General features: G+C 43.5%; 1 protein-coding gene across 2 annotated transcripts in view; it reads left to right on the top strand.

Annotated features, from left to right (window-relative positions):
• Nucleotides 1-16,562, top strand: part of Cacna2d3 (calcium voltage-gated channel auxiliary subunit alpha2delta 3) — an 800,506-nt gene that overhangs the window by 689,679 nt on the left and 94,265 nt on the right. The window lies entirely within an intron of this gene.

Raw genomic sequence — 16,562 nt, 5'->3', positions numbered from 1 at the left:
TTGTTTGTTTGTTTGTTTGTTTTTTGTACTCTAAAATGTTCCACAGGCCTTCTATGACTAGTCAGGTGACAAAGTTCCTTTTTATTGAGAGGTTGTATAAAGCAAACCCGAGAAGTATAGTTGAGCAGATGAGTGTGAACTCTGGAATCAGATAGGTCTGGATTAAGTTTGCCCATACAAAGCCTCGCCTCATATGGGGCTAATGGTACCCAATGCTTTACAAGATTGCATCCAGGACTAAATCTAGCCCAGAGTGTCTTCATGAAGGCTGAAGGCTACAGTGATCCAGGAGACTGGTCCCAGGATTTCTGAGCTGCTCTCATTGGAAGAGCTCCAGGAGAAAGCCTGGCTTCTCAAACCACTCTGTGGTCACTGAGGAAGGCAGGTAATCCCTTGTGCATAAGACCTGATATTGTATGTGATTCCTCTCAATAGCCTCTTGGGGGATGCTTTTCACCTGTGGACACCTGCTTCCCACCTCACAGGCTGTAACATATGTATCCTGCTATTTCTGGGAACGCATCTGTATCCAGACTGTCTCTGTTATCCTTCCCTTTGACACCTTTTGCATCTGGTGCATCTCTCATTAACCTCCAACTATTACCATCCACTTATAAAGACATATCTACCATCCTCTCTCCTCAAGCATAAAATGAAAAGGCTGGGAAAGCATTAGCACCTGATTATGTCACAACTATCATTCTATTCAGAAGGCATGGACAAACTTGAAGGATACCATGCTTGCTAACCTTGCTGGCCTTGGAAAGATTGAGTCTTGGAGTATTTTCTTGGGTTGTTGTAAATGGATCTATTTAACTGTGTCATTCAGGACCCAGTTTGGGTCTGGCTCTTAGATTCTGAGGCCCAAAAAGAGTATATTGACAGTATAGTTGGATTTGGGAGACCAGGACACCTATTGGGAATATCAAGGGATGAAGAACATGTACTGTTATATTCAGGCTGTTTTGTTAATGAAGACGCCCACCTTTGCATTGCATTGATGCCCATGAGTGATTATGGGCTCTTCGAGGCCAGTGTCCTATTTGTGGAATTCAAAGAGATGAAGTTCTGTATGGTAACCATATAACATGATTCTGGCAGAGCAGGAGATCTGAAGTGGGATCTTTATTCCCAGTGTATATTCTTAGATCTCTAAGAGTTTGAGCTGGCTGCTCCCACCTAAAACACTAATGCCCCTGGAACACAGAAAACCCCTGGAGTAGATGGGTTCCTGGGAGCAGCTGCTTATAGCCCCGGGGAGCTCTTTGGTTCTGTTTGTTCCTGCAGACTCTCACAGGCAACTCAAAGCCGGGCCAGAGCACACATGGCCTGGAAGGCTCCAGGACACGTTGAAGGACTTTGGATGCGAAGGCTGATTGATTTATTCCATCTGACCTCAGCCAAGAGAACAAAGTGAGGCTGCGTGACCTGCATGCTAATGCCTGCAGCGCCTTCCCCACCCCTTCCTGGGCCAGATCCAAGAGGTGGCGAGACAACTGTGCGTGCAAAGGACAACTCCAAGAGATGTCTGATGCCAGTGCAGGTCCAAGCCATTACCTCAAAAGGAAGCCAGCACGGCAAGAGGCTTCTGCACCAAGACCTAGCAGGACCTCAGTTTCCCCAGGGGAAACTTAACTTTATTTATGTCTGCCTCAGAACAACACACTTCTTGTCACCCTGGGCTTTCAGGATGGTCCCACTTTCAAAGACATGTTCTTTTCCTCATTTAAAGTTGCATGTTTTCTTACATAAATTGGTGTAGTTAACATTTCCCTTCCTCCAAAAATAAATCAACAACCATTATTAACTCTCAAAATTGATGATGTTTGGAAATCCAGCATGCACCAGCTCTTTCTTCCAGGCAGCCTTAGACGGCTATTTAAAAAGACTAAGTTAGAACTAATTATATCCATCTGGAGGGAGACTTATAATAAATTATTAAGTGAAGGAAAGCAATTTGTAATGAGAATATGTATTGTATAATCCTATTTATGTAGCAAAAAGAAATTAAAAGTCTAAAATTATTCCTGCCCACGTGCGTAGGTTTGTCTGAAGATGAAGTAAGGGAGGGAATAGTGACCACCCAACCGGCAATGCTGTTAATTGGGCGAGAGTGGTAATTTTAGACAAAAGGACTTTTTTTTATCCTTCTTTATATACTGAACTCACTGCAACCAAATTTTTAAGGCTATAATTTGAAACTATAAAGGGAAGGGGCTGCCTCTGCTTAAATAATGAGTAGGGATACATTTTATCTACTGGAAAAATTGAGATGACCTGTTCATTGGTGGCTAGCAGAGCTCTGTGTGTATATGGGAAATATCCACAGATTTCTGTGTCTGACTTTGAGCTTGCCTACTCTCATGTCCCAGAGGTGACATCTCTTTCTGGGCTGAGGGGTCTCTGTCTGCCATGATGCCTCTGGATATATCTGAGTCTTTCTCCCAGTTTTAATGTCTGCTTTGGTAAAAAGAAAATCATGGCAAAATGTCTTCACATCCTTGTCAGGGCATGCCTTGTCAGAGGGCATGCTTCAGTGACCTGATGCCAGGGGCAGGTGGCCAAACCCAAGGACAGCTGCAGGAGAGTAGGAAGGATGGCATGGGCTTCACATAGGCAGGCTGCAATTCCATCTGGCTCTGGAGGCAGGTTGGCATTTCAAAGGCATAAGAATGGGAGTGAGACCTTTCTCCTAGGAATTCTGGGTGATCAAATGTACTAGGTGTAAAGTCCATAAAGTTGGTAAAAGAGTTCAATGTCTTTAACTTCCTTCTTCCCTCTCTTGCCCCTCTTTCCCTCTCTCCATCCATCCTTTCCTCTATAGTCTCTGTTTCCCTGTCTCTCTGACACTCTCTGTCCTTTTCTCTTTGTTTATCTTCTCTCTCTCTCTCTCTCTCTCTCTCTCTCTCTCTCTCTCTCTCTCTCTCTGCCTGTCTGTCTGTCTGTCTGTCTACATCCAGTGCAGGAACAAGAGCTGACTTCTCTGCCTCTGGGTCTGCCTCTGTTTTTGTTTGAACTTATTCTGTGTGACACACAACAGAAGAGCTGGAAATCCCTTTTCATGTCAGTCCTACTTATTGATCATTTATTTTATGCACATAGCAGGTCAAGTATTGCTACAGATTAGTCTTGGTTAATTCATTTTGGTTATTATACAGAATAATCCCCAGATCTCAGTGGCTTAAAGCATCAGCATTGAATGCATTACTCTGTCATACTCTAATTCACACTGGCAGAGTAACAGGCTCCAGGCAGACTCATCCAGGATCCAGGCTTCTTCCATCCTAGACTCTCTCCCTCTCAGAGTATCTTCCACTGGTTGGCTGATGGGAGAAGACAATAAATATGTGGCCTGAGATAGATAAATATGTGGCAAGGATACTTAACAGAGAAAGAAATCACATGGACCATATCTAGCAGTGAGGAGAAATGTGTTTTGTGGAAGAAGAGGAAACATGGCTTTTGGAGAGAGTTCACAGCCTCTACTACACATGGTATTTGCATTATGTCACTAGAAGATGGCAGCTTTCATGTCTCTGTGCCTCACGTGCCATTTTCCTTCCGTCTGTAACATCTGCAGCATTCTCAGTGGGCCCACTGTTTATGTGTTAAATGAATGCAGGATGGACATTGTACTTTCCAGGTGAAATGTCCTCATTGGCACATGCGTTTGAAGCCAGTGATACCGTTCCAGAAGGCTACAGAACTATTAGAAGATACTGTCTGGAGGAAGCAAGTCAGTAGGGTAGGCTAGAGTTGTATAGCTATTACTTCTAGCACTAGACTCAACTGTGCTTAGCTTCATGACTGTGAATGCAATGTGATACATAGCCTCAGCTTCCTGCCACCATGCTTTCTTGGCCATGATGGGCTGTCTCCTCTTCCTTCCTTCCCCAAGTTGCTTACTGTCAGGATTTGATCCCAACCATGAGAAAAGCAACTAACACTATGCTTTTACTATTAATATCACTTTCTTAAAATAGATGAGCAAACAGAGAACAAGACCCAGAGAAAGTTAGTCATTTGCCCCAGCTCTCCAGCCTGCTATACATGGTCAGCCATATGGTCACATATATGTACCATATGCATGGTCCAGCAGAGAATTTTGTGATGTTTGTTTGCTGAGTTTTGAGACAGCATCTCACTCAGCTCAGGCGGGCTTCAAATTCGAAGATATTCCTGCCTCAGTCTTTCCTCTCAGCCACCTACCCTTTTGACAGTAAGTTACACATTTAATTGTGTAAAAATGCTATATCAGAAGATGGGTGCTCAAGTTCCTTTTTGGGCTGTTCATTGTCTGATTGAGGCTGCTATAATTTCTCTAGGGAGAAGGCAGGGGTTAACGTTCCACCCTAAATTTTGTCTTGCTCTCAGGCTAAGGTGAAATTCAGTTTAAGAGCCTTGAAGAGTCAGCCATTCATTACCTTAAACTTCCTTTAGTAAGTCTTGTAGTATCTGATGCCAGAGAGAATTAGGGGGCATGAATACCAGAAAGATCAACAGTGGCTATGAAACACCTGTTGAGTCCTCCCTAAAACTAGTTGATAACTCTATTGTTTGCTACAGTATTTTAGCACCCATTTTTTCTCAGAACTGAGTGAGGTGATATGGAGTCAAGGAAGAAGAGAATATACTGCTCCTGACACGTTGGAGGGGTGTTATCTTGCCATCCATATCAATTGCATTAGAGTTCATATGCCTGAACCGGGGCTTTGGTGGTGGTGATGGTGGTGTTTTTTTTGGTTTTGTTTTTTTTGTTTTGGTGTGTGTGTGTGTGTGTGTGTGTGTGTGTGTGTGTGTGTGTGTGTAAAAATGTCAATAAAATGGGGCTTCTTTGATGCAGCCCACTTCTCCAGGGAGAAAACTAACTCTTGGGAGTAGCCACTGGGAATTTCAGTGGAATAAGAGGCTGAGCTAGAAGCACTGTTTGGGGGCACATTTACTGTGTACTGTCAGGATTAGAGAAAACACAGACTTGCCAGCCTTGTGTCTCGCCAACTATGGCCTTCCAGCACTTTTCCTGCATGTAAGATGTCTGCGAAGGTAAAGATGGGATTCAGATAAGTATGATTAAAGGTAATTAGTGAGCTCATGTGGCTCACCAGTAAATACAGGCAGATGCTGGTGGACAGGGCACTAATGAAAGAAACAAAGAGATCAAGACGCATAGCAGCTTGGGAAGCCCGGGCCAGGCCTCACACTGACGCGCGGTCTCACTTAGATCTTTGGTAGATCTTTGGATTGGCTACTTTTGTCCCTGCCCCAAGTATATAAATTGGAATCAAATTTCTGTTTGTGTTTGGTCACTTACTCGTGTTTTGCATAAAAATGAAGGCTTTATATAGTTTTTGTGGTGGATTTTCGTTGGCTTTTGTACTTCTATTATGATGACAGACTTCTGTGATAGATTATCTTTCATATATTTTCAACTATTGCTCAGTATATGCACGTTGCCATGCAATAATGAATCATGTCTTGTGTTTTTCCCCTTAAAATTTACTCACCATTAGCCCTTTCAAACACATTGTTAAAAATGTCCTGGGAAGAACAGTTGCCTTGAGAAAGATTTACATTCAAACCCACCAATTACCATCTCGAATGTGAAGAGTCCTTCTTGTTATCCAAGCTTATCTGCCTGACATTTAATTTCATAGTAATGTCCCTAGGCAAGCATGGTAGCAGACACATATAATGCTAGCACTTCAGAGGCTGAGACAGGAGCATCAAGAGCCCCATGCCAGGTATAGTGATACTTAGTTTCAAACAAACAAAAACAAACAAAAAACAAGACAACCCCCCCCCCCTAACAAACAAAAGCAAAATCATTCCTGGAAAGATGGCACAGCAGTTAAGAGCACTTGCTGGTCCCTCAGATGATCCAGACCAGTTCTCAGCACCCAGATCAGGCAGCTCCAGATGGCTCCAGGCCATCTGATGCCCTCTTCTGACCTTTTCAGGTATCTGCATGCACACAGTGCACACAAACTTGAGCAAGTACACATAGATATACATAAATAAAAATAAACGGGCTGAAGAGGTGCCTCAGTGGTTAAGAATGCTGTCTGCTCTTCCAGAGGTCCCAAGTTCAATTCCAAGCAACCACATGGTGGCTCATAACCATCTATACTGGGATCTGATGCCTTCTTCTGGCATGCAGGTGTAAATGCAGATAGAACACTCATACATAAAAATAAATAAATATTTTAAGGGGCTAGAAAGATGCCTCGGTGGTTAAGAGCACTGACTGCTCTACCAGAGGTCCTAAATTCAATTCTCAGCAACCACATGGTGGCTCACAACTATCTGTAATGGAATTCAATGCCCTCTTCTGGTTTGTCTGAAGAGAGCTACAGTGTACTCACATACACAAAATAAATAAATAAATAAATAAGTAAATATCGAAATAAATAAATAAACTAACAAAATAAAATAGAAATTCAAGCTAAAAATATAAAACTTCAAACAAGAACCAATTAAAACCATCAACTTTAGATAAACCTTCTAAATTCAGGTGTTGCTTTTAACTGATACTGGTGGCATGAGCTTGAATGAATTATTTGACCTCTCTGGTCTCCAATCTCAGCATCCAAACCTAGCCACAGATTTGTGAGAACGGTTAAATGTGGTTTTTAAAATGAGGTTTAAATCTTAGTAAAACATGTTTGCATGTAGCAAGATAAATTATATAGCCTCTCCTCTACTGTGTCTGTGTGATATGAACCAAGTAGGCCCTTGGCACCATCTTTTTCAGCAATATGGTTAGAGCTAAGGCAAGTTTAGGTCACAGGGCGATTTGCCCATGAGTGGAGTTTACTGTCTTTGGGGATTATAAAGCAGGTATATAGATGTGTTTGCCTGGAATGCCTTGTAATCTCTGCTTGTCCACACTCTATACAGCTCTGCTGCTCATCCGCATAGCTCCTCTAAGGCAAGCTGTTGGTGGTGGCATGCATGTTCAACCTCCTAGTGGGATGTTTGCTGACAAAAGTGAAGTCTGTCTCTGCCTGGGTTCATACAGCACAGCTTCCCATTCCGGTGCACTTGCAGTGACCCATGTCCTTTTCATCCGATTCAGGAATCCCATATTGGGCAACCTATTGTGTGCTTGAAGTTTTCTGCAGACCCCCACCCAGTTGTTCTCTGTCCTGCTCAGTCCTGGTCCCTAGGAGGCCCTTTTATCCAATCCCAGCATAATTAGAAAGAGCGTGTAGTCATCTCCCTGGGGCTGTTTAGCTTTCATCATGCGGCATGACTATCAGAGTCTGGAGGTTGATAGGAGTGGAAACATTTGTGTTCAACAAGCCGGCTCCTTCATATGTTGTCAACATTACATTTGTGATTGTAATGAGGCTGAGGAGAAAATCAACTGAGTGTGTGCTCCCCCAACAGACAGCTTGTGTTAGCTTATGTTTATAAGTTTCTCTCCGTGGCCTCCAGTTGCTTCTATCATGAGGGTGTTTGAAATACAACTTGTGGAGAGACAGACAGACAGGGGTGGGAAGGATAGAGAGAGGGAGGAAAATAGCTGAAGAGGCATGATCCACTGAGCCAAACTAAGAAAGCAATAGGTGACTACTTAGAAACTGGGATTTTCCTACTTAGTGATGCTTTAAGTTGCTTGGGAAAGTAAGAACACCATTATATGAAAGTGAATGGGACGTATCCTGGATCTTTTGTTGTACATGACTTATTAGTTAGAGGAGTACCTCTGAACTGTTTCTGCTAAGCTTTGTCTTTGGAGACATACAGTCTTTGAAACATACAACAGCAAAAATCAATAGATCAGAGTCAAGATGGACACCTCCATTCTACAGATGTGTGAGAAGTACAGCCTGGAGTCTGTAGCCACATCACCCTGAACATACTCAGTCTTATCCGATCTCAAAAGCTAAGCTTGGTCAGGCCTGGTTAGTACTTGGATAGAGGAAGTGCTGGGAAATAATGCTAAGAAGAGGAGATACACGGCACTCACTCTGAGGGTATGATCAGGGGTTTGATATGGGAGGCTAGGCAGGCATTCCTATAGGTTCTAACCAGACAAAATTCACCTTAAGGAAGGTTAGGGACAAGAGTCTTTGAGGATACAGACACTGTGTGTGTTAGGATGAGAAATAAGAGAGAGGGCTCAGTACCCCCAGGGACTCTGGGAAACCACTGTGCTCATCATGGTGGGGTGAAAGACAGTGGTAATGAAGCTGCCCATGAGCCAAGACCCCATCTTCGACTCCATTCTTGACTTAGAATAAAAGTTCTTTCTTGTGCACACATTACATGAATACTGTTGTCTGCTGTTTGTGTCAGGATTGGAGCCCTGCGGGGCACTTGGGCAAGACTGACACTTCTCTATTGGCAATGTTGAATGACTCCATCGCTAGCAAGCTGCATCTTGATGTCCTCTGGATAAACTGTGGAGGAGGGAGGGGAGATGATGCCTTTGCAGGCATGGCAGGTATCTCAGTACACATGTTTCAGATCTCATGTTTTCCATACAGCTGTAACAGAAAAGGTTTTCCCTGCTTAGTCCAGATGTTCCAGAGTCCAGTGTTTTAAAATAGGCACTTCTGGGCCCTTCAACTTCTCTGCTGGAGCAGAGCTTGCCCTCCTGTGAACCCTGCATATGCTAGTGTGGTCACAAAACCCAGCAGAGTAGGAGGCATGCAAACATTAACATCAACAACTGCAGATTTGCAGGTTCCTCAAGGCATCACTCAGTAGCCCCAGGGTTCCATACATGATCCAGACAGAGGAAGGCAACATCACTCAGCCCCTGGTAGCCTGCTAAGTCCCAGCACTATCACTGATTTCTGTCTTTAGCATTTGCAAAGAAGACTGGCCTTGATATCTATAGAATCTATAATAAAAGTCAAATGCCACGTTGCTGAAGACTAGGATTGGCTGGCTGATGTTAACTGTCCCCCACTCTGACCTCTGAGGCCTCATGTAAACTTTTTGTACTTACTCTTGTGAACATAGTGTGTGTGTGTGTGTGTGTGTGTGTGTGTGTGTAATGGAAATAAGCCATTTATTCCCTTTAAAAATGGCCTTCAAATGAGAGACACAGTTATAGGCAAGTTGCCAACAAAGTGAAGCCTTGGTTCATGCATTTGCACAGGAAACCAAAGGGTTCCCTCGGCAACATGATTCCAGGAAATCCCTGGTACAGCCTCACCAGTCTGTGCCTTTATTGGACAGGTGGACCATCCCTGGGATTGCCATGGGGGGAGGGGTATGAGCATCAGAATTGATGAGAGTGTCCTGGGTACCATATTCCTGAATGCAACCTAGCACACCAGCTCTATCAGCCTGAGACATTAAGGGGTCTCAGCAGAAAGTGATCTGAAAGGACCAAGAGTGTCAGAAAATGAACTGGCACCATGCCATGAAGATGCTAGGTAGTCAGTCTCTACTTGTGGCAACGGGGCGTTGTTCATAGCAGTTGACTCTTGTCTACAAATTCACTTTGCTCTAATCGACTTAGTGAGACCTTAACTTGCAAGTCTCATAAAAAAAAAAAAAAAAAAAAAAACAGTGGCCTCTGACATGGGATTTTGAATATGGAGCTCTTCAGTGATACCTGGAAGTGGCTACTATCTATTTCATCTTATAGGAAAAGAGCCAAGACTTTCTAGGCCTGCTCTCTTGACAAAGCATGGAGATTGATGTGTGGCATAGCCAGGTCTTAGATCCACATCTGTCTGACTTCACAGCCTTGTTGCTACCATGCTTTCTTATCTTGTTTTATTTCCCCTGCCCCTTCCCTTTGGGCTTAGGCAAAAGCAAAACAAAGGTACTAACAGAGCTTAGATCCAAGGGAAGAAGACTTGGAGACATCCAGCGTATACAAGAAGCAGATCGTCAGTGTTACTAGCTTCCAGTGGTCATTGCTTATGGTGCTACAGCCAGGGAGACATGAAAAGAAATCTTCTGTTGCCTATAACATTTGGTACAGCTTTCCAAACCCAGAGGTCAGGAAAGGGGATACAGGTTCAGGGCATTAACACTGATGTGGTCATCCCTGTATGGTATCATCAACCGCATCTTGGACTTGCTGGTTATGGCAGCTCCCCTGTTCAGAAGCTGCCCTGCAGGCTCATGTGACCTCTTTTTGGTACTGGGCAGGAAGCAGAGATTTCCTTTGATCTCCCTACAGTAGCAAGAAAGGCAAGGCATTACAGCCTTCTTGCCCCTAAGCCCAGCTGATCATTTGGACAACTCTAAGGAAAAGGCCCCTATCCATCTTGAGTACCCAGACTTCTCTGGAGAGTAAAACCTAGAAAGGAAGAGAAGTAGAGACCATGCCCCTTACATGGAGGAATTTGAGGTCTTCCTGCACAGGCACAGATGCCCGGACTGAGATCTGAGCAGATGAGTATCTCAGAGACAGAGAGGCTGGAGTTCACCATAAAGCCATCCTACTGAGAAACAGACATCTGTGGACAGGAAGAAGCCACTTTCATCATGGAGATTTCCAGCCTCCATTTATTCTGCACCCCAGCAGAAGTCATTTACCTAGAAATGGATGAACAAACACACATGTGCATTTTAAAGAGCAAGTGGTAGCCTTGGGAGAGCATAGCTGTTTTCTACTTATTCTTCAGAAAAAGAAGACTTAACCAAGTCTGATTGGAGCAGAGGATGTCTCTTAAAGTCATATTTGGCTTCCCTATAGTATAATATTCTTTGATGTGTTAAAATATAGCTCAGCTCAGCTCACTTAAATCACTGCCTTGGTCCCTAATGCTGTAAAATTAAACTATTCCTCACTGACATTTTATTAAGCACCACGGCATTTCATGATGTAGACATCTCACAGACCTTGGGCCTTCTGTTTTATGCAACATGAGAGTGAACTCTGACATGTATCAGTGAATAAGCCCTTCCTCTGATTTTTATGTATTATAACATTTTTTAAAAGTTGGCTTGCATTGCTCCCCATCTTACCACTGTTGGAAATAAATATCACCAGTTACATAAGTACAGTGATCCCAAACAAACAAACATTACTTTTTTCAGACCTAGAAGATGGCTCAGTGGGCAAGAGCTTTGCTTCACAGTCATGAGGACCCAAGTTCAGAGCCCTAGCATGCATGTATAAGTCCATAACACCAGCAGTGCTGGGGTAGAGTGTTGTATATGGAGAGAGAGAGAGAGAGAGAGAGAGAGAGAGAGAGAGAGAGAGAGAGAGAATGAATATGAACCTGCAAGTTCAGAGCCCTAGCATGCATGTATAAGTCCATAACACCAGCAGTGCTGGGGTAGAGTGTTGTATATGGAGAGAGAGAGAGAGAGAGAGAGAGAGAGAGAGAGAGAGAATATGAACCTGCAGCTTGTTGGCCAACTAGTCTATCTAAAAAGCGTTGAACTCTGGGTTCTATGAAAGATTCAGTCTCAAGGGAGTAAGGCTAAGACACACACACACACACACACCACAAAAATGAAAAAAAAAAATGGTTTATGAAAAACCCTTGTTGCTTCCATGTTACCTTTACATTTCCTCCAGTATATTATAGTGTTGAAGATATTTGTTAAGGGGAGTACTTTTTAATTCTGAAATGCCACCCTCCCCAAAAGGCAGTCATTTATCCACAGTGAGTTCACCTCTCTAAAGGGAGCCAAGGGGGATCTTGTGCGTTTGCATCTTGAAAACTAAATGCACATAACTATAAATGCCGATCCTCTTAACAAGACTAACTTTGTCATTTAATAAGGGAGATTATTCCATAGATTTAAAACCAGTTAACACATTTAAAACCTGATAAGACAAGGCAATCCTGGTATGTTTCCTGTTCTCCAGTGATTAAAGCAAATGGAAGGCCAGGCTAGGGGAGCGTTTCCATGGTACAGAGTAATGCCGCGAATGTTTCTTCTGGTAATGCAATTAGGAAATATTGGCCCCAGTTAATGTAACTTAAACAAAACATGTTGTCCTCCTCAAACTTGTTCAAGTTGTTAAACAGGCGAAGCCTTGTCCAAAAAAGTTAAAAAACAGGGGCATATAGTGTTTCCATGGAAACTCTGTTAAAATACTGATTTGTGGATATGATCATAATCAGGCCCATAATCTAATATGACTGAATTAAATGAAAAAGAATCTCAGTTATGAAGTAAGCCCCCTGTGTAAGAGCATTCTTACACATGCAGAAACATATGGATTCTGATAGACACTCTGTGCAGACTCCTTGGTGCAGGGGAGAGCACCAAGACTCCAGGGCTGGCTGTTGTTTCTTCTCCCCCCTCCCGTTCATTATTCTTCATTTTTATAGAGCTGGGATTATGCGGGGGAGCAGTAAATAAAGTCTTGATGACATTTGGGTTTTTCAATATCTAACATTGCTCCCCACACAATACCCCATATTGTTCTCATTGTCTTTTGTGACAAGAGTAGATAACCCATAATATTTAATGGCTTGTGGGACGGCACAAGGTCAAGTTTTATGAAGGTAATAACTTCTTCCTGCTAATGGAATCTTGGTAGAACACTATGAGGTATCAGATGCTTGCCTTTGACCTCTAGAGGAATGGATGCTAGGCCAAGGGCTTGGTTTGAGACATAGGCTTCAAGGTCATACATTTGACCTCTCCCTTCCCTAAAGGTCTACAACTCAGTTTGCACCTGTCAAGATGTCTGGTGTGTGGTGAGAATGGAAGCAGCTCACTTGTGAGTTAAACCTCAGCATGGTGAAATATCACAAGCAGCTATCCCTCAGCCAATTCACTGGGTTGGTTTGGAAATTGTTTCACCCAGCTATAATCTCAGGTAATATTTATGGGGTTGATTTCTTTGGCAAAAAAAAAAATTACATCTTTGGTCAAGTGTAAACTTTAGATAGAGGGGTTGTTCTCCAAAGCAAGACAATTTTTTATATCTTAATCCTTACTTTCAAGAACATGTATTGAAAGACTTCACGATAGCTAAGAAGCATCTCCTGGACAAGTAAAGTTAGAGAAACCTCAAAGATGGAGACTGTGCCACAGGGGCCATCATCCAGTGTCCCCATGGATTTTCTCATTAGCACTCTGCTGAGCTGCATCTCTCAGCATGCATGCTTGCAGATTTGGGCACAAAGATTCAAAGAGCAAAGAAGGAAGCAGCCTTGCATCCGGGTGCCAGGAGTTTGAATCTGCTCATTGCTTTTACCTCTCGATGCTTTCCTTTCTAGTTGACTTCTTCTCATTGCCAAGTACATGGACTTTTTTTAAAAAGTTAAATAAAAGTAAAGTAGCTTACAGAGAAAATGCATAGACCTTCCACCTTGTGGTCTCACTTCCTAAAGGCAACTGGTTCTGGCTCTCTCAGCAGCTCTGTTTCCCATTGGCCAGTGGACATTGTTACTCTTTAGTTAATATCAGATGCTGGTTATTATTTCCTTTGGTTCACAGTGGGTTAAGGTTTTTTTCACCTTAGTTCTCTGTGGAATCTCACGAGTGCATGGACACAGTTAGCTTACTTCTTCCTTTTCATTCATCAGACAATCTTTGTAGAATAGAATAGTCATATGAACATTCCCTTTGTGAAATAATGAGTATTGTGTGTGTTTCTTTTTGAAAAATCCCCTGGTTCCTTTATTTGCTTAGCCTTTCTTCCTCCGAGCAGTAATTCAACTCACCCTGTGTTTTGTCAGCTACTTCAAAAACCTATTTGTACATGTTGTTGTTGTTGTTGTTGAAATGGAGGCTCTCTCTATAATTCTGGATGGCCTAGAACTCTCTATGTAGACCAGGCTTTAAGGACTGAGAGAAACAGCATCCCTTGTCTTAGAAAACTCTGAAAACATTTATGAGTGAAATGAATCCTGAAGTTGGGAGGAAGGAAGGCTTGAGTTAGGACAAAGGGGATAAGATACAGGAAATTAGTGATGGACTTTTCTGGAGGCCAGCAGCCCAGCAGGCCTAGCAAGCCAGGAGAATGACAGAGGGCATAATGAGGAAGTGGTCCTTACAGCTTGATGAGGCATGGGGAAACCCCAAAGGGGCAGAAAACAGTGACAGAACTGGGAATGGGGGCACAAAACTACAATTCCAGTGTTTGGGTAACAGAGGCAGGAGAATTACCATAAGTTTAGGGACAGCCTGGTCTATATAGAGAGTTCTAGGCCATCCTTATCTATACTTTTAGGGCTTATTTGGAGTACATAAACTTAAAATACGCCCTCCCCCCAGCAGGGGGAAAGGAGACTAGGAATTCTCATCTGTTAGGACAGCAAAATTCGCTTTGCAGTCCATCCCTTTACTCCTGCTTCTTCTGGACATGGACATTTTCCAGGACTATCTAGAATCTGTGGTATAGAAAACAGGAGCATCAAGATGCTCTATTTGCCTATTGCTATCAGTCTAGACTTCTCAGTAAATCTGGTTCTTAAAGCATAATTCTGGTAAGCCCCGGCCTTGAAAATGGCCAGCGGGGCCAGTTGTCCCTCTCTCCAAATGCCTTCTCTCCCCAACCAAAGCTCAACTGTGCCTCCTCTCTCTTTCTCCTGCTGGCTTCGCAATGAACTTTTGCATGTGTAGCAATAGAGACAAGAGTATCTTAGGAGGCCTGGAGTCTAAGCAGTCTCTTCCATTAGAACTCTAATCTAAGGAAGTCATTTCCCATCGGTATCCAGGAGTCAGGACTCAGCACCTCCGCTCCCATTCTACCACCAGCTTAAGTTGTAGCAGTGATGAGCTTCCCTACTATTCCACTGGAATCAAAAGCCCCTCCCCTTTTCTTCTGGCTACAGGCGTGCTGGGGCTGTGAGGTTGTGGGGATCACACAGGAACATAACAGAGTTATGTTTGCAGCACATGGAAGAGCTACTTTACCTGGAAGTCAGTAGGCAACAAGGCAAAGCTAGGAAGAACCTCAGTACCCCGACACTGGAGGGACATCCATTAGAATGGGGGAACTTGGATCTTTCCCCACCCCTCTTCCTCACAATGTTCTCTACCATGCCCACCTAGCCCTTTCGCAACACCAAGAAAACATGTCCCTAAGCTCATTCTAAGTTCCCTTGATTCCCAGATGAAGAAAAAAAATCTAAGATAAAAAACTCAATGCTTAAGTGCCTATACTGAAAGCCTCTGGTTCTGCAACTGTCCTCCTAAGGGGCATAACTCCCATGCAGATACCCCCTTTGCATGTCAAGGCTCATCCTTCAGTTCCAGGCTTCAGATGAAAAGCCACTGCCCTGTGATCCTCAGGAGTTTGCAGAGAACCCTTTCCATGGACACATATTATATAGGACATTCATGTCTTTCTAACCACTGTGCATTCTAACAGGATGTAAGCCCCTAGGAACATGAAAGCTCATACCCCTCATGGGGTCTCCAGCTCAGCAAGTAAGAGAAGAAGGGGAACAAAGGGTGGAGATGATATGGGAACTATAGCGAGCAGAAGATGAAGCCTTTTAGTGGTAAGTCTCCAGCTGGTTTGAAAAAAACTGAGGTAGTAACAAGTCAAAGGAGGCTTATCTACATTGATGCCACATGATGTAGAGGGCAGGGAGCTCATGCTTCACACACATTGCAAAAGCACCCTGCTTTACCCTCCTCCCCACAGGATGAAGAACATCTCTTCCTTCCATAAACACTTGAAACACAGGAAGACATAAAAAGTGAGAAGCTCAGAGTTAGAAGTAGTGGTTGTTTACTGTTTGGTCCTGGGCTCAGCATACTCTTGGGGCAGAGCTGCAGTGCTGGAGATCTTTATCTGAAGTTCCAAGACTCTGGAGACAAAAAATGGATAAGCAGCCTGAAAAACGATCTGCCTGTGACCAGAGTCTGTTTTAGATAACTAGCTACCTGGACAGCCTTAGGCAGGGAGCTGTGCCTTGCTGTTGCCTGTTGTGAGCTGTAATAATTTAAGGAAGATTGAAGTAGCCTGTTATTGGAGCAGCCGGTGAGAGACAATGGGGTGAGCCAATGAGAGAGAGTTCTTAGAGGCCTAAGTGGATCTGAGAACATGGTGCTGGGTTTGGGAAAGGATATTACTGACTCTGGCAGACTGAAGGGTCCTCATTATTCTTTTCTGGAACCCCTGAAGGAAAGTGATCTTGTGTTCTGAGAAAATGCTATAATACCAAAGATAACCATTTCTGGGCTTTTACTGTGTGCCAGACACTCTGCTTGATCTAGCTTTATCATCTTAGTTTTAAAATTGAGCCGAGGGATATTAAATAACTTGCCTAAATTCCTTCCGTGGCCGGTAAGTGGAAACGCTGGACTCTGATCTTGAGCCCACAATAGTTCTGTGCTGCCTCTTGGCTTTTTCAGTAGACTATGAAACAGGAAGGGGTGGGTTCATCTTTCAAGTGCTAATGCAACCCTAAGAGAAAGCAAGAAGTGCCAGGCAGGGAGGAAGATGTTCCAGGATGTAAGAAGACAGTCTAGGATATGGCTGGGATCATGTTGTTGGGGGAGGGGGCATCTAACATAATGTCTATAGGATAGCAGCTGAGACTCTCTACATTCTGAGTATGAGTGGTTCTCTCCCCCCCCCCCGGCCCCCACAATGTCCTGGCACTGGAATTGGCTGAATTACAGTGCAGAGATAGCTGAGACTTGGCAGCATATGAAGGACTCTT

This window comes from Arvicanthis niloticus, chromosome 3 (genome assembly GCF_011762505.2).
Source record: "Arvicanthis niloticus isolate mArvNil1 chromosome 3, mArvNil1.pat.X, whole genome shotgun sequence".
Lineage (NCBI taxonomy): Eukaryota > Metazoa > Chordata > Mammalia > Rodentia > Muridae > Arvicanthis > Arvicanthis niloticus.
The sequence above is the reverse complement of the archived record's forward strand: the minus strand, read 5'-3'. Positions and strand labels throughout refer to the sequence as shown.